This window comes from Saccopteryx bilineata, chromosome 2, assembly GCF_036850765.1.
Source record: "Saccopteryx bilineata isolate mSacBil1 chromosome 2, mSacBil1_pri_phased_curated, whole genome shotgun sequence".
Taxonomy (NCBI): Eukaryota; Metazoa; Chordata; class Mammalia; order Chiroptera; family Emballonuridae; genus Saccopteryx; species Saccopteryx bilineata.
Window position 1 is genome coordinate 295,301,486 of NC_089491.1, and position 18,792 is coordinate 295,320,277.

The following is an 18,792-nucleotide window of genomic DNA, read 5'->3' on the forward strand; positions in this document are numbered from 1 at the left end:
TTTGCTTTGGCTCAATGTCATCGTTGTTGGCCATTGGTTATAGCCTTAACTGGGATGAGTGCCCTTGCCTGCATCTGCAGTCCACACCAAGATGAGGATGACAAACATTTGGGAAGAACTTGAACCCAGTTCTTTAGGGTACTTTGTGTGGTCTTTGGGAAAAGTGACAAGCAAGTGATAGCTCTTTCTCATCACTTGGCAAGATAGCCCTGTACTAAGACAGGGGGGTTCTTACAGGGAGCCTGGGTCAGCTGCAATGACCAGAGGGACATAGGGACTAGGTTCTCATGACAGGGGTCAGCCTCTTGGCTGCAGGGAAATTTACCATGTTGGCTCCTTGCATGTTGAAGAGTTACCTTAAGAATATGCAGAGTAAGTTTCAGTCATGTTGGAGATATCATCTCAGTGGATATCATAAAGTTGGAGAACTTTATTTCTTCCACTTTTCATTCTTTTCTTCAGTACTCATTTCTTTTTCTTCCCTTCTTTTCTCTTTCATTTTCTTTACTTCCCTCCCTTTCTCTTTCTCTTGCTATCATTTTCTTTCTTCATCTTGGAGCTCTTGGGGACTCTAGAGTATAAAAAAAATATGATCCTTGCTTTAAAAAGGCTACAACATAAATGGGTAAAAATGGCCAACTCACAATGTGCCTCATGTAAGGCTGTCCGCTTGAGCTTATTTTGCATTTCAGCACCTATCACACACTGGTGGCTGCCTGGAGCCCTGTGTTGAGAGGTTTCTGGGTTCAGAACTAGGCTCAGGGGGAATGAATGCCCTGATCAAGCAGATGTGACAGCAAAGGACACAAGGGGAGTGGGGAGGAAGAGCACTCGTGGCAGAAACTTGCCATCCTGGGTCTAAATCAGGATTTATCAACTGTGGCACTATTGAAATTTGGACTGGAGAGTTCTTTGTTGTTGGGGGCTGTCCTGCACACTCTGGGGTGGTTAGCAGCATCCCTGGCCTCTACCCACTAGATGCCAGTAACACCCCCACAGCTGTGACAACTAAAACTGTCTCGAGCCATTGCAAACGTTCCCTGGGGGGTACAATTGCCCCTGTTTTAAAATCGTTGGTCTAAATAATTACCACAGGACTAACTATAGGGAAATAAATGGGAAAGTTAAAGGGGCTGGAAGGATGCGGAGGTTTAGGGAGGTGGTGAGGGTGTGTGTGACAGAGGAGAAGAAATTCTCAGTCACTGCTGTTGCCTTAGAGGCTGTATATTGTGCTACATTTCCAAAGTCCTAAGGTCATGTTCACTGCTAGGTCAGGACTGGGGGGAACAGAGCCATAGAACACAGCAGGGCAGAGTGAAGTTATACTGCAGTTTATCTGTGGTAGGATTGGTGGAACACGGGATGATTTAGTCCATGCAGGTGACATTTTCTGTGCTGGAGACTTCAATAAAAGAGGATGTTGATGCTCTTTGGGTTCATTACGAGGTAGATTGGCCTTGTATCAGGGGGACAAGAAAACAGTCCCTTGTGCAGCCCTGGGAATCTTTGATAAACAATGAGACCCAGGACCTTACAGGATAAATAAAAGTGGAATCATATCCATTATCAACCCCCTTTATGGGAAGTGAGTTTATTCACCTTCAATCTTCTGACTTGACCCAAATATTGGCAAGCAGTGAATAAATACTAATATATTTGATAAAATAAACCAGTGGCTTTAGGACACGTCAAGATACCTAAGTCAATTTTAAACACTCTTTCCTTTGGGGATCTTAGCCCAGGTCATTTCCGGAGAGTGTGAAGCAATGGGAAGGGCTGGGAGCGACTTCCGGCTCTGCTCCTGCTCGGAGGCTGGGAAGCCGGGAGCAAGTCACCGCACCTCTCTGACCCTCCTATTGGTATCTGCAAAGTGGGGGTGGTACTTCCTGCCTAACAAGGTTGTCATGAGGACTAAATGAGATGGTATACATCAAATGCCATCCTCAGGGATTGGCACAAATTGAGGGGCTCAACAAATGTTGATTACCTTCTATGCCTTTCTCATTCAGACTTGCCATCATTCTCCTGTGGTTGAGAACACGGATAAGAACTGACTTCTGGTTTCTGATACAGGTTTCTTTGAAGTTTCTTTTGCCATCCGGTACCCGCTTTCAGAACATTGATGTCTAATAAGATCAGACTGAAGATTTAGGTAAGTGCGTATGAACTTAAGCTGAGGCAGTAGGTCCCCCAGGTATCACTGGCGTTTTGGAGGCAAAATCTCTCTTCTCGCCCTGTGCATATCTCTGTGTAATTGGAGGGCATAGTCTGCAACCATTTTTCTAGTACAGTAAGGTATGTTATAGTGAACAGAAAACAAATATCATCTTAAGAAACTAGAAGAGAAAATGTACCTTGCATCTTAGACAATTTTCTCCCAGAAGCTCATAGAATTGAACCACGGAAGTCTCAATATTCAGTCAGGAAGGGACCTCCCTAAGGGTGTTAAGTCCAGCTCACTCTCTTCCCAGATGAGGCTCTGAGGACCTGGGGAGCAGGAACTTGCTCCACTAGCATGGCCGTCTCGGTAGAAGCAGTTTTGGGGCCGGAGCCCGGGACTCCCGTATCTTTTTATCTGGGAGCTCAGCCTGAGCTCATGGTGGCATCCTCTCTTCATTGAACTGCTGCTCAACTTGTTCTGTCCTGAACAGAATGAAAGCTGTTTATGGGTTTCTGCCCTGCTTCGTGGAGTTAGTCTTATCTTCCCCACCAGGCCAAGTTCACACGTTTATTCAACACCACTTTAGTCATTTCTGGGTATACATCTATTGTATTCATATTGCAACACAGCCACTTACCAGCTCTGAGACACTGGGCAAATTACTTCACTTATATGGGCTTGGTGTTAGTCAACATTCTTCACAGAAACAGAACCAATAGGCCATATCTATCTATCTATCTATCTATCTATCTATCTATCTATCTATCTATCTATCTCTATGAATTATATTTATATATCTATGGATTAGAATTGGCTCACAAGTTCAAAGATTTGAAGTTGGCAGGCTGAAGACCCAGAAAGAATTGATATTTTAGTTTGAGTCTAAAGGCAGAAAAAAATCTAATGTACTAGCTTGAAGGCAGTCAGGCAGGAATGGGGGCAGCCTTTTTGTTCTGTTCAGGACTTCCACTGATTAGATGAGGCCCACCCACATTAGGGTGGACAACGTGCTTTACTCACTCTACTCATTCAAATGTCAGCTCATCCAGAAACACCCTCAGCAACAAACCCAGCAAAAGATTTATCCAACTATCTGGGCACCCTACAGCCCAATGACACCAAAAGAGGAAGTTAACACAAAAGATTAACTATCACAAATGTCAATCTCCTCATTTGTAAAATTAAGGTAATAATTGCACGTCTAAGGTTAATGAAAAGACTCCTCTTTGATCTCATGAGTTAATGAAAATAAAAGTTAATGAAACTAGAGTGCCCTTGTGTATCTCAAAAAATTATTGATGTTGTTTTTAAAGGACTTGAGAATAGAGGCTAAATTCTAGACAGAGAGAGAAGAGAGTGCTGGGGACAGAGAGAGAGAGAGGAAGGGGTGGCTTCACGGTGTGTGACCTATGTCGTAGTCACAGGAGCTCCACACTTAGAAATGCCCTGTGTTTTGCTGTCTCAAAATGCTTAATAATTTTTGAACAAGGGGCCCTGCATTTTCATTTTGCACTGGGCCTCACAAATTATAAAGCTGGTCCAGGCACGAGAAGTAGGGAGTTTTTAAAAAATGCTCAAAGAGATGTCGGTGAGCTCCCCAGGCTCTGCCGAATCTCAGGTTCCCCTCCCTCGGCTGCTGAATTCTGCAGACATGAAAACTGCCACAAGACATTCATTTTTAATGACTTGTTATGGGCTTCTTAGCAATATATCTTGGGGCATTAAGGTGTGTCAGGGACTTAAAATGATTGATGTCTTCGCTTCACACAAGGGGTCTTCCGTACTTACCTAGCACCAGATATTCACTTGGGAAATTTATGGGCGCTCTTGGCAGCCTAAGCGGCCATCAAATATTAATCAAAAATATGTAATAACTAATATATACTTAAAGAATTGAGGAAAATTAATATTCAAGGGAAGCGTTCAGGGACCCATAAAAATAACAAACGCTAACGGGACCCAGTCAAGGTTGGCAGGTTCAGAACTCACCGTGCTCTTACTTACACTTGCTTTGAGAGTCTGGGATTGCTGGGATCCTCTGACGCTGAGATGGCAAGAAGGAAGGGGGCTTTGTGCTCACTCCGCTGGGTCTGGACTCCTGTTAGTTAGAGGAGTGAGCTCCTACTTCAACTCTGCCTTTCTACCCCCTCCCCACTTTCCTCTGTAGGTCTTTCTCATAACACCAAACTTCCCCAGTCAGCAGACAGTTTTGTTTCTAAATTATATATAGTTTACCTTCAGCATTATTCTGTATTAGTTTCAGATGTACAGCGAAGTGGTTAGAAAATCATGTCCTTTACAGAGTGGTCCCCTCGCTGCCTCAAGTCCCCACCCGGCCGCATACACAGTTATCACCGTATTATTGCCAACATTCCCTCTGCTGTCACCCACATCCCTGTGACTGTTCTGTGACTACCGGTTTGCACTTCGTAGTCCTTTCACCTTTCCCTGCCAACCTCCCAACCCCTCTGACAACTGTCAGCATGTTTCCTGTGTCTATGAGTCTGTTTCTATTTTGTTTGTGCATTCTGTTCATCAGATTCCACATGTAAGTGAAATCGTATGGTAGTTGTTTTTCTCTGTCTGACTTATTTCGCTTCGCATCATACCCTCTAGGTCCAGCCATGTCATCACAGATGAACAGAGTTCATTCTCTTTTACGGCCAGGTAGTATTCCATCATGTAAATGTACCACAGCTCTTCTGCCCACTCACTGATTGACGGGCACTTGGGCTGCTTTCATAGGTGGGCCATTGGAAATAACGTGCAGCCAGTTCTTTATGCGGCTCTCTTTGGGCAGCCCCTTGAGGTTAGACTGTGTCTTATCTCCCTATTTTCAACACCTAGGAGAGTGAATCCACAAAGTATTAGGTTGAATCATACAATACGCCCACTTTTTGTAGATCACAACCACACAAATAGCAGTGCTAAAACTGGACTGGGCCTTTTTAGTAAAAATTTTTAATTAGAACTGAATGACTTCCACAGAGCAGGCTGGAAAAACTCCCACACTTCCTGGTTTCAGTGACTTCTGATTAGCCTATAGGCAGCAGGCAAATGTCCACTCGTTCACTGGGGAAGTCTCATCTTGCTTCTCCTTAGCCAAAATAAAGCCGTGTAGAATGGACCTGCCTGGGGATTGGCAAAGTCAGTTTCATTGTCCCCAGTTGCTGCTTTGGGTTGAGAACTTCCGGAGTCCTTTCTTCTCCTTCGTGTGCTTGTTCTTTGGCTCATTCTCACCGCCACCCTCACCAGCTTGCTTACTTCGGTTGCACTGGGCACGCAGGGAACTTAAATGATTTATTTTTATTTGTGTGGCTCTCCTGATATAATTTTCCAGGAGAGACGGGAATGCTCTCTAATCCCCACAGAGGAGCGGATATCGGCAGACTGAGTCGGCTTGGAAAGGAATAGTTTGTTCGGGGGTTGGACCACCACGGCAGTTGCTGGTCTCCTCTGTTATTGTGAAAAATCAGGAGCAGAGCCTGTCACTTGTCATCTGTTCTTCGAGTGTAACCAACTTTTCTTCCATGGGCCATTTGGTGTGACTATGAATGATGGCTCTGGCTAAATGACACCATCCTGATGGTGGGGTAAACAGAAGTGATGCTGGAACAGGCACCTTGGAAGCAGCCTGTGTTTTCGGAGAGCTGCTGAAAGGGCCTGTGATCGAGAGAAATGTGCAGCACGCTTGGGGCCGAGGTCCTGCGTGTGCCGGCCCCTTCACTCCCCCTGAGCTGCTGGGGCGTGGGCGGGCCGTCGGCCGGGGCTTGACCCTCTACGCACACTTGTACTACAGTTCATATGTGCATGAAATTTCAATGTTATTTAGCTTACCCCCTCATTTTCTTAGCCTCTCTGAGTCTTAGCCAAGATTCTTGCCTTCTAGCTCTGTGCCTTTGTACTCTGTTGTGCATATAACCGCATGCTCTTTCCTGTGTTCTCAGGCACCATTGTCTTAATAACAACTATTTGATTTTTGAGTATCAAAAACCTCTCTGCAACCATATTAATCTGTGCATCAGTTATAAAGCTCAATTTAGAAAGATTGAGATGAGGAAAAATGCATTGCGAGGTAGTATGGAGTGCTGGATAGGAAAGGAAGTTCTGGATTTCAGAAAGCTTTGGCTCCTGTTCTAGGTCCAGCTCTGGCCTCTGATCTTGGGCAAGCTACTCTTCAGGTCTCAGAATTATCACTGGGGCTAAAAATTGTAGTTCCTACAACAGCTGATTTGAAGAGTAATTGAAATAACACATGTAAAACTCTTGCCACGGTTCCCAGCACGTAGTCACTGCACAATCAGTCTGAACTATTACTATTATTTGTGTACGTGTTTGGTGCACATACTGTATCTGCATGTGAGGGAGGTGGGGATGAGTACCTCAGAGGTGGTAGCAATGCAGTGTTGGGATGGTTGCCTCGTTCTCTGTTTCAATTTGCTTGTACAGATATTTTCTGAGGCAGTACTAAAATCTATCTATTGATAAGATACACGCATTTTTATATTTTTGTTCCCTTTTTAAAAAGCATCCTTTTCCAAAGTGTAATAAGAGTTAAAGGAGATCATTCGTGCACCGTGCATTTTGTGCATATAAATTTGCTTTGTACATATCCAGCACGTAGTAACTGTTTGGTACACATTAGCAGCTCTTGCCATTATAGAGAGCCCATTGTGGACTTGTATGAAAAAAAAAAGAAGAGAACATAATTCATTTTACAAACAACTTTGACTCATAGATCTGTATGGCATGTTAATTTTCAAGCATTCTCACACCCCAGTTGGGCAACATAGAATATATTCTTTCCATTGTACAGGTGGAGCAACTGAGAGACAGAAGAGTCACATCGCCAACAGGCAGTGACCCAAGGAGCCGGGGCCAGAACCAGGTCTGGAATACAGACTTCCTGGCTCCTGACCCAGGTTCCTTCTGCCATGTAGCCTTCGCTGGGAGGCTGGAGGGACCAGGGAAGTGTCTGCTTCGGGGATCTCTCAGTTGCCCTTGGAAGTTTATCATCTATCGACTGAATGTTGACCCAAAACACACTAATTCCTGAGGCGACCTTACAGGATGTCCTGTTGAGACTTTTTCTTCTTTTTTGTCAGTGCTTTGCTGGCAGATTAAAATTCAGTGGACCCCATTTGTAGGAAGTCTGATAAAATATTCTCATCTCAATTGCAAACAACTTCTCCATCTGCCCCTTGGCTGAGGGGATCAGACCTAAATGCCGTCATGAGAGGAGAGAGTGAGACCAGGCAGAGGAAAGTACAGGAAACAGGAAGGGTTTGTGTCCGGACACTGTGTCTACCTGCTCTGTTATCTCATGGTACTTACTCATCAGCTCTATTAAGCAACTGGTATTCTTCACCAATTTGACTGACTCTGCCTAAAATTGCCTTGGCTAATTATTTGCTATCTCGTAGATGCAGCTCTATCCATGTAGCAGATAGATCTGTAAGAGAAACAAACGATTTGGGGCTGAGCTATGAAGCTTGGATGGGCAAGGGTTGAAAAGATTGCAAGATATAGGGAGCAAAAGCAGAAAAGCTGATATGGAAAAGGTGACACTGTTTGTGAAAGACACTGAAAGAAGTCAATGCCATCCATCCAAGAAAGCATTTAGAACACCCACAAAATGGAAGCAATGCTTTGGGAGTGAATAGAAAATAGACATTATTTTAGATTTGGACTGGTAAGAGAAACATTCTTTCATTCAATAATTCCTGTATGTGCCTTGTGTGTGCCAGGCACTCTGCTGGGTCCTGGAGATATACGGGCGAATGAGAAAAACAAGTAAGTCCCTCTTGGAACTTACAGCTTAGTGGGAGAGAGTAACAAGGGAAATGTGACCACAGTCTGGGATAGGTCCTAGGGAAGGACTAAAGAGGATGTTGTGACAGAGAGAATCAGGGTGCGTGGGGTGAAGTTCTCTTAGATGCCCGAAAGGAGAGCATTTTAGGCAAAGATAATTTCATATGCAAAGATCTGAGAAGAGACATCTTAGCACATTCTCTAAGCCACCTGAAAGATTACATAGTACATGGTAGTGAGGAGAAAAATGACAAAGCCAAAAGGGGTATCGAGAAAAGAAGTGGCAGTCATTGGGCTGGGAGGTAGCAGTAGGATGGAGACAAGAGGGTAGATGCAAGGTCTTTGGGGTGAAGCAGGGAGGGTGGCGAGGGCGGTGGCCTCGGCTGAGGGATTGGCTATGGGAGTCGAAGATTACCCAAGTGTCTGGATTAAGAACTCGGTCTGTGATGGGGCCACTTACCATGACGGAATGCCCAAAGAGAGATCTTTGTAAAGGGGAGAATAAAGAATTGCATTTGGAAGCTGCATAGCTTGAGGGGAATGTCCAAGTAGACATGCTGAGTATGTTTGGTTAGTTATGTTGGTCTGGAGCTCAAGAGAAGTCTGAATTGAAGGCATGTAAACAACAGAGAAAGAAATAGACAATTCAAATGCTATGTGTGTTCAGAGAATGAAGCAACTCATTTAGACTAGGGATATGAAGATGATTTTAGGGGCATATCAAATTCAGCAAGGACAATAAGCAGAGAAATAGAAAGTGGATAGGGAGAGAATTAGAGCAATGCCTTTCTTTGTATGATAAAGAGCAAAGGCTGATGATGAATAATATCAAAAGGACTGTACTTCTAAATCCTCCCCCAGAGAATTTAACTGGGAGAAGAGACCGAGTGAGGTCTGCTCCATCATTAAGAAAATGAATATTCAAGCCACAGAAAAAAATACTTGCAAGATAGATATGTCACAAAGATTTCATATCCATAATATAAAAAGAACTCTTACAAGCCAGCAATTAGAAGACAAACCAAAAACAATTAGGCAAAAATCTTGAATAAACACGTCATGCAAGATCATGTACCAACAGCAAGAAGCAGATGAGAAGTCATTAGTCATCAAGGAAATGCAAATTAAAACCATAGTGAGCTACTATTTCACACACATGAGAATGGCCCAATCTGAAAACCCAGTACCACATGTGATCATATGGAGCCACCAGGACTTTGATGTATTTTTTTTAAGAGTTAATCATTTATTCACTATATTAGTTTCCTGGGGCTGCCATAAGAAGTCACCACAAACTTGGAAGTTTAAAACAACAGAAATTAATTTTCCCACAGTTCTGGAGGCCAGAAGTCTCACATCAGTTTTCCTGGGCCAAAGTCAAGGGCCACATTCCTTCTGGAGGCTCTAGAGGAAAATCAGTTCCTTTCCTTTTTCTCCTCCTCCTCCTCCTCCTCCTCCTCCTCCTCCTCCTCCTCCTCCTCCTCCTCCTCCTCTTCTTCTTCTTCTTCTTCTTCTTTTTCTTCTTCTTCTTTCCTTCTTTCTTCTTTTTTGACAGAGACACAGAGAGTCTTCTTAAAAAAATGGGGTAAAGAACACATAATAAAAATCTACTATTTTAACCATTTATAAGTGCGTATTTTCACAATGTTATGTATGTTCATGCTGTTGTGAAACAGATCTCCAAAACTTTTTTATTGTGCAAATCTGAAACTCAATACATGTTAAATAACTCCCTTCTCCCCCTCTATGGTAACTACCATTCTGTTTTCTGTTTCAGTCAATTTGGTTATTTTAGATACCAGCTATCCATGAATTCACACAATAATTGTCTTGTGACTGGCTTATTTCACTTAGCCTAATACCCTCTAGGTTCACCCATGTTGTAGCATATACCATTTTTTTTCCCTTTTAAGGCTGAGTAATATTCCACTGTGTGTGTATCATATTCTGTCTATCCATTCATTAGTCTGTGCATTTAGGTTGCTTCCACTTCTTGGCTATTGTGACTAGTGCTGGTATGAGCATGGGCACACAAGTATTTCTTAGAGACCTTGCTTTAGGTTCTTTTGGGTATATACTGAGTGGTTGAAATGATGGATCATGTGATAGTTCTGTTTTTAATTTTCTGAGGAATCTCCACACTGTTTTCCATTGCAGCATCATTATTTTACATTCCCACCAATAGTGCACAGGGGTTCCAATTTCTCTACATTCTCAACATTTAACACTTGCTATTTTCTACCTCTTTTTTTGTTTTGTTTTGAGAGTAGCCATTCCAGTGGAGTGACATGATATTTCTTTTTTTAAATTGAATTTATTGGTGGAGACCTTAGAGTTTTCTATGTACAATATCATGTCATCTGCAAATAAGGACAATTTCACTTCCTCCTTTCCAATTTGGATGCCTATTATTTCTTCTTCTTTTCTGATTGCTGTGACTGGAACTTCCAGTAGTATGTTGAAGAAGAATGGGGAAAGTGGACATCCCTGTCTTGTTCCTGATCTTAAGAAACAAGAGTTTTTGTCCATTGAGTATGATGTTGGCTGTGGGTTTGTCATATATGGCCTTTATTACATTGAGGAATGATCCCTCTATTCCCACTTAGCTGAAAATTTTTATCTAAATGGGTGCGGGATTTTATCAAATGCTTTTTTTGTTTCTATTGATATGATCATATGACTTTTATCTTTCATTTTGTTTATGTGATGAATCATGTTTATTGGTTTGCAAATATTGTACCACCCTTACATCCCCAGAATAAATCCTACTTGATCGTGGTGTACAATCTTTTTAATGTATTGCTGGATCCAGTTTAATAATTTTTTGTTGAGGTTTTAGCATATACGTTCATCAGGGATGTTGGTTTATAATTCTCTTTCTTTGTAGTGTTTTTATTTGGCTTTGGAATTAGGATAATTCTGGCCTCATAAAAAGAACTTGAAAGTCTTTCCTCCTCTTGTATTATTTGGAATAGTTTGAGAAGGATGGGTGTTAGTTCTTCTTTGAAAGTTTGGTAAAATTCTCCTGTGAAGCCATCAGTCCATGACTTTTGTTTGCTGGGAGGTTTATTTATATATTTATTTCTATATTTATTTTTATTACTATTTCAATTTTATTAGTTATAATATGTCTATTCAGGTTTTCTGATTCTTCCTGATTCAGCTTTGGAAGATTGTATGTTTTTATTAATTTATCCATTTGCCCAGGTTGTCCAGTTTTTTGGCATACAGTCAACATAGTATTTTCTTAAAATCTTTTGTACTTATGTGATGTCAGTTGTTACTTCTCTTCTTTTATTTCTGATTTTATTTGGTTATTCTCTTTCTTTCTTGGTGAGTCTGGTAAAGATTTGTCAATCTTGTTTATCTTTTCAAAGAACCAACTCTTGGTTAAATTCATCTTTTGTATTGGTTTTTTAGTCTCTGTCATTTTTTTTCTGCACTAATCTTTATTATTGCTTTCTTTCTACTTAAGGTTTTTTTTTTGTTGTTCATTTTCTAGTTCTTTTAGGTGTAGGATTAGAGTGTTTTCTTTGATATTTTTCTTGCATCTTGAGGTAAGCTTGTGAACTTCCTTCTCAGGACTGATTTCTCTGTGTCCCATAGATTTTTGGTTGTTGTATGTTCATTTTCATTTGTTTCCAGGTAACTTGGTTTCTTTCAATATCTCATTGTTAGCCCATTCATTGTTTAATTACATCCTATTTATCCTCCATGTATTTGAATACTTTTTAGTTTTTTTATTGTAGTTGATTTTTAGTTTTATACCATTGTTGTCAGAGAAGATTCTTGATATGGTTTCAATCGTCTTGAATGTATTAAGACTTATTTTGTCTTTTAAGATGTGGCCTATGTTTAAGAATGTTAAATGTGCATTTGAGAAGATTGTATATTCTGCTGTTTTTGGCTATAATATTCTGTAAACACCCATTAAATCCATCTAATCCAGTGTGTCATTTCATGTCTTTGTTGCCTGGTTGATTTTTTTTTTTTCTGGAAGATCTATCCGTTGAAGTCAGTGGGTTATTAAAATCCCCTACTGTGACTGTATTGCTGTTGATATCTCCCTTAATATCCACCAAGATTTTCTCTCTCTATATATATTTAGTGCTCTTATGTTAGGTGCTTGTGTGTTTACAATGGTTATATCCTCTTGTTAGACCAATCTTTTTAGTATCACATCATGATCTTTTTTGTCTCTACTTATATCTTTTTTTGAAGTCTATTTTGTCTGTTATAAGTATTGCTACCTCAGCTTTTTTTTCATTTTCATTTGCATAGAATATTTTTTCTCTATCCTTTCATTTAAATTCTGTGTGTAGCCCTGGCCGGTTGGCTCAGCGGTAGAGCGTCGGCCTAGCGTGCGGAGAACCCGGGTTCGATTCCCGGCCAGGGCACACAGGAGAAGCGCCCATTTGCTTCTCCACCCCTCCGCCGCGCTTTCCTCTCTGTCTCTCTCTTCCCCTCCCGCAGCCAAGGCTCCATTGGAGCAGAGATGGCCCGGGCGCTGGGCATGGCTCTGTGGCCTCTGCCTCAGGCGCTAGAGTGGCTCTGGTCGCAATATGGCGACGCCCAGGATGGGCAGAGCATCGCCCCCTGGGGGGCAGAGCACCGCCCCTGGTGGGCGGGCCGGGTGGATCCCGGTCGGGCGCATGCGGGAGTCTGTCTGACTGTCTCTCCCTGTTTCCAGCTTCAGAAAAATGAAAAAAAAAAAATAAATAAATAAATAAATTCTGTGTGTATCTTTTGCTCTGAAGTTGGTGTCCTGTAGCTAGCATAGAAATGTGCTGTGTTTCCTATCCATTGAGCTACCCTATATCTTTTGATTGGAGCCTTTAATCCATTTATAGTTATTATTGATAGGTACATATTTTTTGCCATTTTGTTCTTTATGTATGTCTCTTTCTTGCTCTCTCTCACTCTCTCTCTCTCTGTTTTTCCTAATTCCTAAAGTAGGCTCTTTAACATTTCTTGTGATACTGGTTTGGTGGTAATAAACTCCTTTTGTTTTATTTTTAGTCTAAGAAGATTTTTATTTTTGCCTTTAATTTTAAATGATATCCTTGCTGTATAGGGTAGTCTTGGTTGTAGTTCTTTATTTTTCATTACTTTTACTATTTCATGCCAATCTCTTCTGGCCTGAAGTGTTTCTGTTGAGAAATTAGTTAACAGCTTTATGGGAGTTCCCTTGTAAGTAATTAACTGTCTCTTCCTTGCTGCTTTAAAGAGTCTCTCTTTGTCTTTAACTTTTGCCATTTTAATTATGCTGTGTCTTGGTGTGGGCCTCTTTGGGTTCATCTTGATAATGACTCTTTGTGCTTCCTAAACTTGTGTTACTTTTTTCTTCACCAGGTTAAGGAAGTTTTTAGCCATTATTTCTTCAAACAGGTTCTCTATTCCTTGCTCCCTTTCTTCTTTTTCTGATACTTTGTGAAGAGGATTTTATTCTGCATAATGTTGTCCCAGAGGTCCCTTAGACTATCTTTATTGTTTTAAATTCTTTTTTTCCTTTTTGCTGTTCTGCTTGAGTACTCACTGTTATCTTGTCCTCTAAATCACTAATTCAATTCTCTTCTTCATCTAACCTGCCGTTGATTCCTTCTAGTGTAGTCTTCATTTCTGTCTGGTTTCTTTTAATGGTTTCTATGTCCTTTTTAATGCTTACTACCTCTTTGCTTATGTTCTCATTGAATCATCCATTCTTACCCTAAGGTCCTTGAGCATCCTTATAAACAATGTTTTAAAGTCTGCATCTGGTATTTTAATTGCTTCTATATTATTTAGTTCTTTTTCTGGGGATTTCTCTTGTGGATTTAAAAAAAAATAAATTTGGGGTATATTTCTTTATCTCCCCATTTTCTTTGCTTTTTTGTGTTTGTCTTTGTGTATTAGGTAAATCTATTCTCAGTGGCTCAGTTTTCTACATCACCTGAGGTAGGTGCTTCAGAAATAATTTTTATGTGGGTGATGTGCCCTCTCCATTGTAGTTGATTCTTGAATACTGTTGGCTTGTTCATGGGTAGAGTTAACTCTCAGGCTGGATGACTGTAAGGATAAATCTTGGTCACTGTGTATGACTCATTGTTCAGGGGCTGCCCCGCCTGAGGCCAAGTTCCTAACTGGTGTCTGACAGAGTCCCCCTTTGGCTGTGCCATTTGTGTGGCTAGTTGGGTCAAGCTCTGGTGTGATTTAAAATTCATAACTAGTTGTATTAGTTTTGGGCCCCCTTGACCAGGGCTTTTGTGCAGGTCAATGTCAGATGCACCTGTCTGCCTTGGGCTATTCATCAGGAGATACCACGCTATTCAGTGTTTGTGGTCATGCATACAGGGTCTGGATGTGTGTGGGAGGAGCCATGCTGTGTACCAGGATTGGATTTCTGAAGCTGTGAGCTGGGGGAAGATCAATAAAAGCCCAAGGCTCCCTGAAGTAGGCGTCTACTGGTCAGTTATTCCACCTCCCACCCCAATGTTGCCTGGACTTCCTCCGGAGTCTTATGAAGAAAGGCTGTAGAGTGAGCCTAATCTGGCCCTACCTTCTGACTCTTCCATGTGCTAAGCTTGCTAGAGTGGGGGTGACCAGATCGTAAGGATATAACTTGTGGGTCCTCTACTTGGGGGTAACATGGTCAGGTACTCAGTGGGGAGAATGTGTCCCCTATTCCAGAGCCATAACACTCAGTCTCTGCTGGATTCTCCAATGCTAGCTCCACAGGATCAGTGCACCACAGGTTCAGGGTGGATGCAGCCAGCTGTCTCCACGGCAGGACAAGCTTGGCAAGAAAGGGTCACTGGGAAGTGGGCAAAGAGATAAAAAAGTCCTTCCATTGGAGGTGACACCAGCTGGGCTGCAGGAAGGAGTGAGCTGCACTGCTCCCCTTCACTCTGTAGTCATGTCTGCTTGAACCCCTGACTGTAGACTCTGAAGGGGATGAATTCCAAATGTCCCAGCTTTGAGCGGAGCTGTCTTGTTCTCACCCCTTGGGAACTGAATCCAGCAGGTCAGGGCTGGCGGGACTTGGAGGAGCAGATCAAGGCTGCCCTCATTGGGGGTGACACTGGCCTTTGGGAAGGGAGTAAGCTGCATGCCTCCCTTTAGTTCTGCAGCCGAGCTACTAGAGACCCTGACAAGTGTCTTGCATTAGGGGTGATGGCTGCTTAACCCACAGTAGGGGGAAAAGATTGGCCCCCATTCCACAACCACACAGCTTAATGACCCTCTGAGAGTCTGTCTGTAGTTTCTTCAGTAAAAGAGCCCATGTGTCTCAGTTCCCTGTCGGGTACAAACAACAGTCCTTTCTGTCAGACTAGAGCTTGGCCAGATGGTGTCTCCAGTGTTTTAAGGTTTGGGTTAGTACACTCCCCCAGCTGCTGCTGTGAGAATAGGAGGGCCCAACCCTAAAAGATGGTGCTTGAAGGTGCTGTAGGATGTTGATTCAGGATCAGAATCTTGGTAGCTGACCCTCCAGAGAGAGAGAGTCTCCAGAACCACACCATGCAAACCTTTTCTTTATGGCTTCCATATGCCTGAGTCACCTTTCCTCTACCAAAATCCTGGCTGAGTGCCCAAGAGCAAGCTCCTTTGCCTAGACCCTTTAGGAAAGCACCTGTGGATTCTAGCAGACTCCCTCCTCTTTCCAGTGGACAGAGGCCTTGCTGATTTTTTGCTGCCAGATGCTATGCAGGCTCCTTTTCCTGGCCCTGGTGCTCTGGTGTGGGATCCCAACATGAAGTTGAGACCCCACATTCCCCAGGAGGAACTTTTGTAACCCAGCCATCTCTCTGGCTTCTCAGCTGCCGCACCTGAGTGCAAGGGCCAACCCTCTCCACACCTCTGCCCTTCTTACCAGTCTCTGTGTGGCTTCCGCTATAAATCCATAGACTCCTGTTCAGCTGTCCTTCAGTTGGTCATTCAGGTTGATTGCTCTATAATTTAGCTGCAAATCTAGTTTGGCACTGGGAGGAGGTGTGTGTAGTTTCCACCTACTCCATTGTCATCTTGGATCCCTTTATGTATTTGTTGGTTGGAGAACAAAACAACCCAACCACTTTGAAGGACTATTTGGTAGTTTCTTAAAAAAAATTGAACATATATCTACTCTATGACCCAGAAATGCTAAATTCAGGGTATATATTCAGGAAAAATGAAAACACACATGCACAAAAATGACTTGTACAAAAATGATGATATTAATCTTAGTCACAATAGTTAAACATGGGAAACAGCCAAATTTCCACTGATAAGAGAATGGATAAATGGTTGTCTATTCATGTAGTGGAGTTCTATTCAGCAATACAGAGGAACGAGCCACTGCAAATGCAATAATGTCTCAGAAAACACTATTTGAGTGAAAGAAGGCATACATTGAAAAGTAGGTGCTCCATGATTCCATTTACCTGATGTTTTAGAACTGAGAAAATTAATCTATTGTAATAGAAATCATAAAGTGATTGCCTGGTCAGGCACACAGAGAAACTTTCTGGGGTGATGGAAATGGTGTGTATCTCAGGCAAGTGACGGTTACAGAGCTGTGTACAATTGCTAAAACTCATTGGTCTGAATGTTCAAAATCTTAAGATTTTACCTTTTATTATGTGTAACTTATATTTCAGTTAAAAAAATCTCGATGGTCTAGCTCCAGAACTTACATTCTTATAGTGCTTCTCCATGTAAGGGGAAAAACAGGAGTGACTACATGGGAAAAGTTTACTGAAATAAAATGGATGACTCTAACTTCTCAGGTTCTAAAGGTCTTGCTTTCTGAGTAATGCATGTGGTCTCAGCCCATAGGTTCTCCGGCTGATCTGTATCCTAGTGGACATGCGGATATGTTGCTGAATTAGAGACCTGAGATTGAAGTGTGGGTTCAGGTTAATACAACCCACATTGATGTGGCCCTGACTCTATGCTGGGCCTTGGGTGTACCGTGTTTCCTAAAGTAGGCTGTTGGCTTCCTAAGGGACAAGCATTTTGGCTTCTAGCTCTCTCTTTTCCTCCACAATCTGGCCTTGCTCTTCCCCTGGTTGCTCACAGGCCAATGTCTGTACAGAGTAGGTACAGAATAAGTATGGTGAGTGAATGGACGAAGAAATAAGTAATTAACATCAACTGTGTGACACTCTAGATGAATATAAGAACTCAATGACTAGTTTTATTTCAAATAAATAAATAATGTTAGCATATATCTGACATTAAAGAAAATATATCCCCACCTCCAATCTACTTAGTTTCTCTTCACTCTCTGTAAATAAAAGAGTAGAATAGGGAAGAAGACATAGAAAAGAAAATGATCTCATTTTCTGTCCCTTTTACTTCTGATATTAAAGGCCAAACTGATAACAACTGCTTAGTGGTTGAACTTTGGATTATTAAAAAATATTTTGCAAGAAATAAGCTTGGCTTATATGAACCAACAATGAGATAACCTACTTCGACAAGAATGACAGCAACAGTTGATAATTCTGGGAGAAAACATGAACCAAAACAAGAACTAAAAAAAAAAAGAGCCTTCCAATCTCAAAGGCAATGGGATATTAAGGAGATTAAATTTAACTGCAGATGCCAACAGAGAGCTTTTGGAAGATGTATTTTCATGAGGGTCTTTTTTTTTTTTAATCAAAGTTTATTAACTGCCAATATTTTTTACATGGCGTACAAAGTGACAAAATAAAGCATTTAATGATTTTAAATCTAGAATATATTTACAGAAATAAAGCAGAACTAACTTGGGTCAAATGTTTTATTCTTTGAATGCTTCTCTTAACCATATGAATTAGCTTTGTGAGAAAAAAAAATGACTTTAAATAAATCACTGTGTTGAAAATAGAATGTAATTGATCATGTATGAGTCAGCAACCTTAAAAAGAAAATCTATTTTAATTGTTTACATTTGATTTTAGATGGCAGATGAGAATGGGTTAAATATTTGGAAATGTGTATAAAATTAAATTTTATGCTCTGATTCTAAAATGTAAAAGCCTGGCTAATATGTATTTATTGACAATTTTTATAAAATTTAATAATCAGTTTATTGTAAATTTAGTGAAGAAAATAGAGGATATGTTTTATTTATGGAATTTATGAATTCTTGCATGAATACCTAGTCTATCATAAAACAGAAAACAAATATTGTTGTCTTAAGACTATAAATAGGGTGGGGGGTGGTAAGAGGGAGAATTCCAAAGAAGGAGAATTTGCAGAGACATAAGCTTTCACATTTATACTGGTCAGTTGGCACAGAACCACAAGTTTGGTTTTGAGTTTCCTGATGGCCAATTCAAAAAGGGAACACAATTTATTAAAATGACATAATAAAATTTACATTAACTATTGACTTTAAGCAAGGCTTATCCTAATTAGAAAACCTCCCAGAACTCTTAGGGTTAAAAGAAAAGGCGTGTGTGTGTGTGTGTGTGTGTGTGCGTGTGTGTGTGTGTGTGTGTTTTCTCAGGGAACTACGTAACAAAATGGACAATGTTCTCAATAATATATAGCTTTAATAAAAGTAACAGAATTTTGTTCTGAACTCTCTTCTCCAATGTCAGCTGAAGGCGGTATTGCTACGTATGAAGAGGTGAAGACAAACAAGGATGGGTTGGTCTGGAAACCATCGGCAATGTCCTCCAAAACATACCTCATGTAAGTAGAGCTGCAAAGAATTTGGGGTCATTTTCTCTGACATGGGTCTTCTGTGAGGATACTGGGCAGTGATCAGTCAGCTTTAAACATCATATTAGAGAAGGAGAATACTGGCAGTCTTTGGTGAAACCCGAGAAGACATACTAAGCGAGGGCATGCACATGGTGAAGGGTGGAAAATGG

The 18,792-nt window shown here is 41.4% G+C and overlaps 1 long non-coding RNA gene across 1 annotated transcript in view; it reads left to right on the plus strand.

The window, feature by feature from the left end:
• The first annotated feature begins 2,084 nt into the window (after positions 1 to 2,084).
• The window catches only part of LOC136326047 (uncharacterized), a 64,238-nt gene continuing 47,530 nt past the window's right edge, over positions 2,085 to 18,792 (plus strand). The window contains exons 1-2 of the long non-coding RNA XR_010729377.1: positions 2,085 to 2,152; positions 18,517 to 18,610. This is a non-coding gene — a long non-coding RNA (uncharacterized lncRNA). The remainder of the gene's footprint in view (positions 2,153 to 18,516; positions 18,611 to 18,792) is intronic.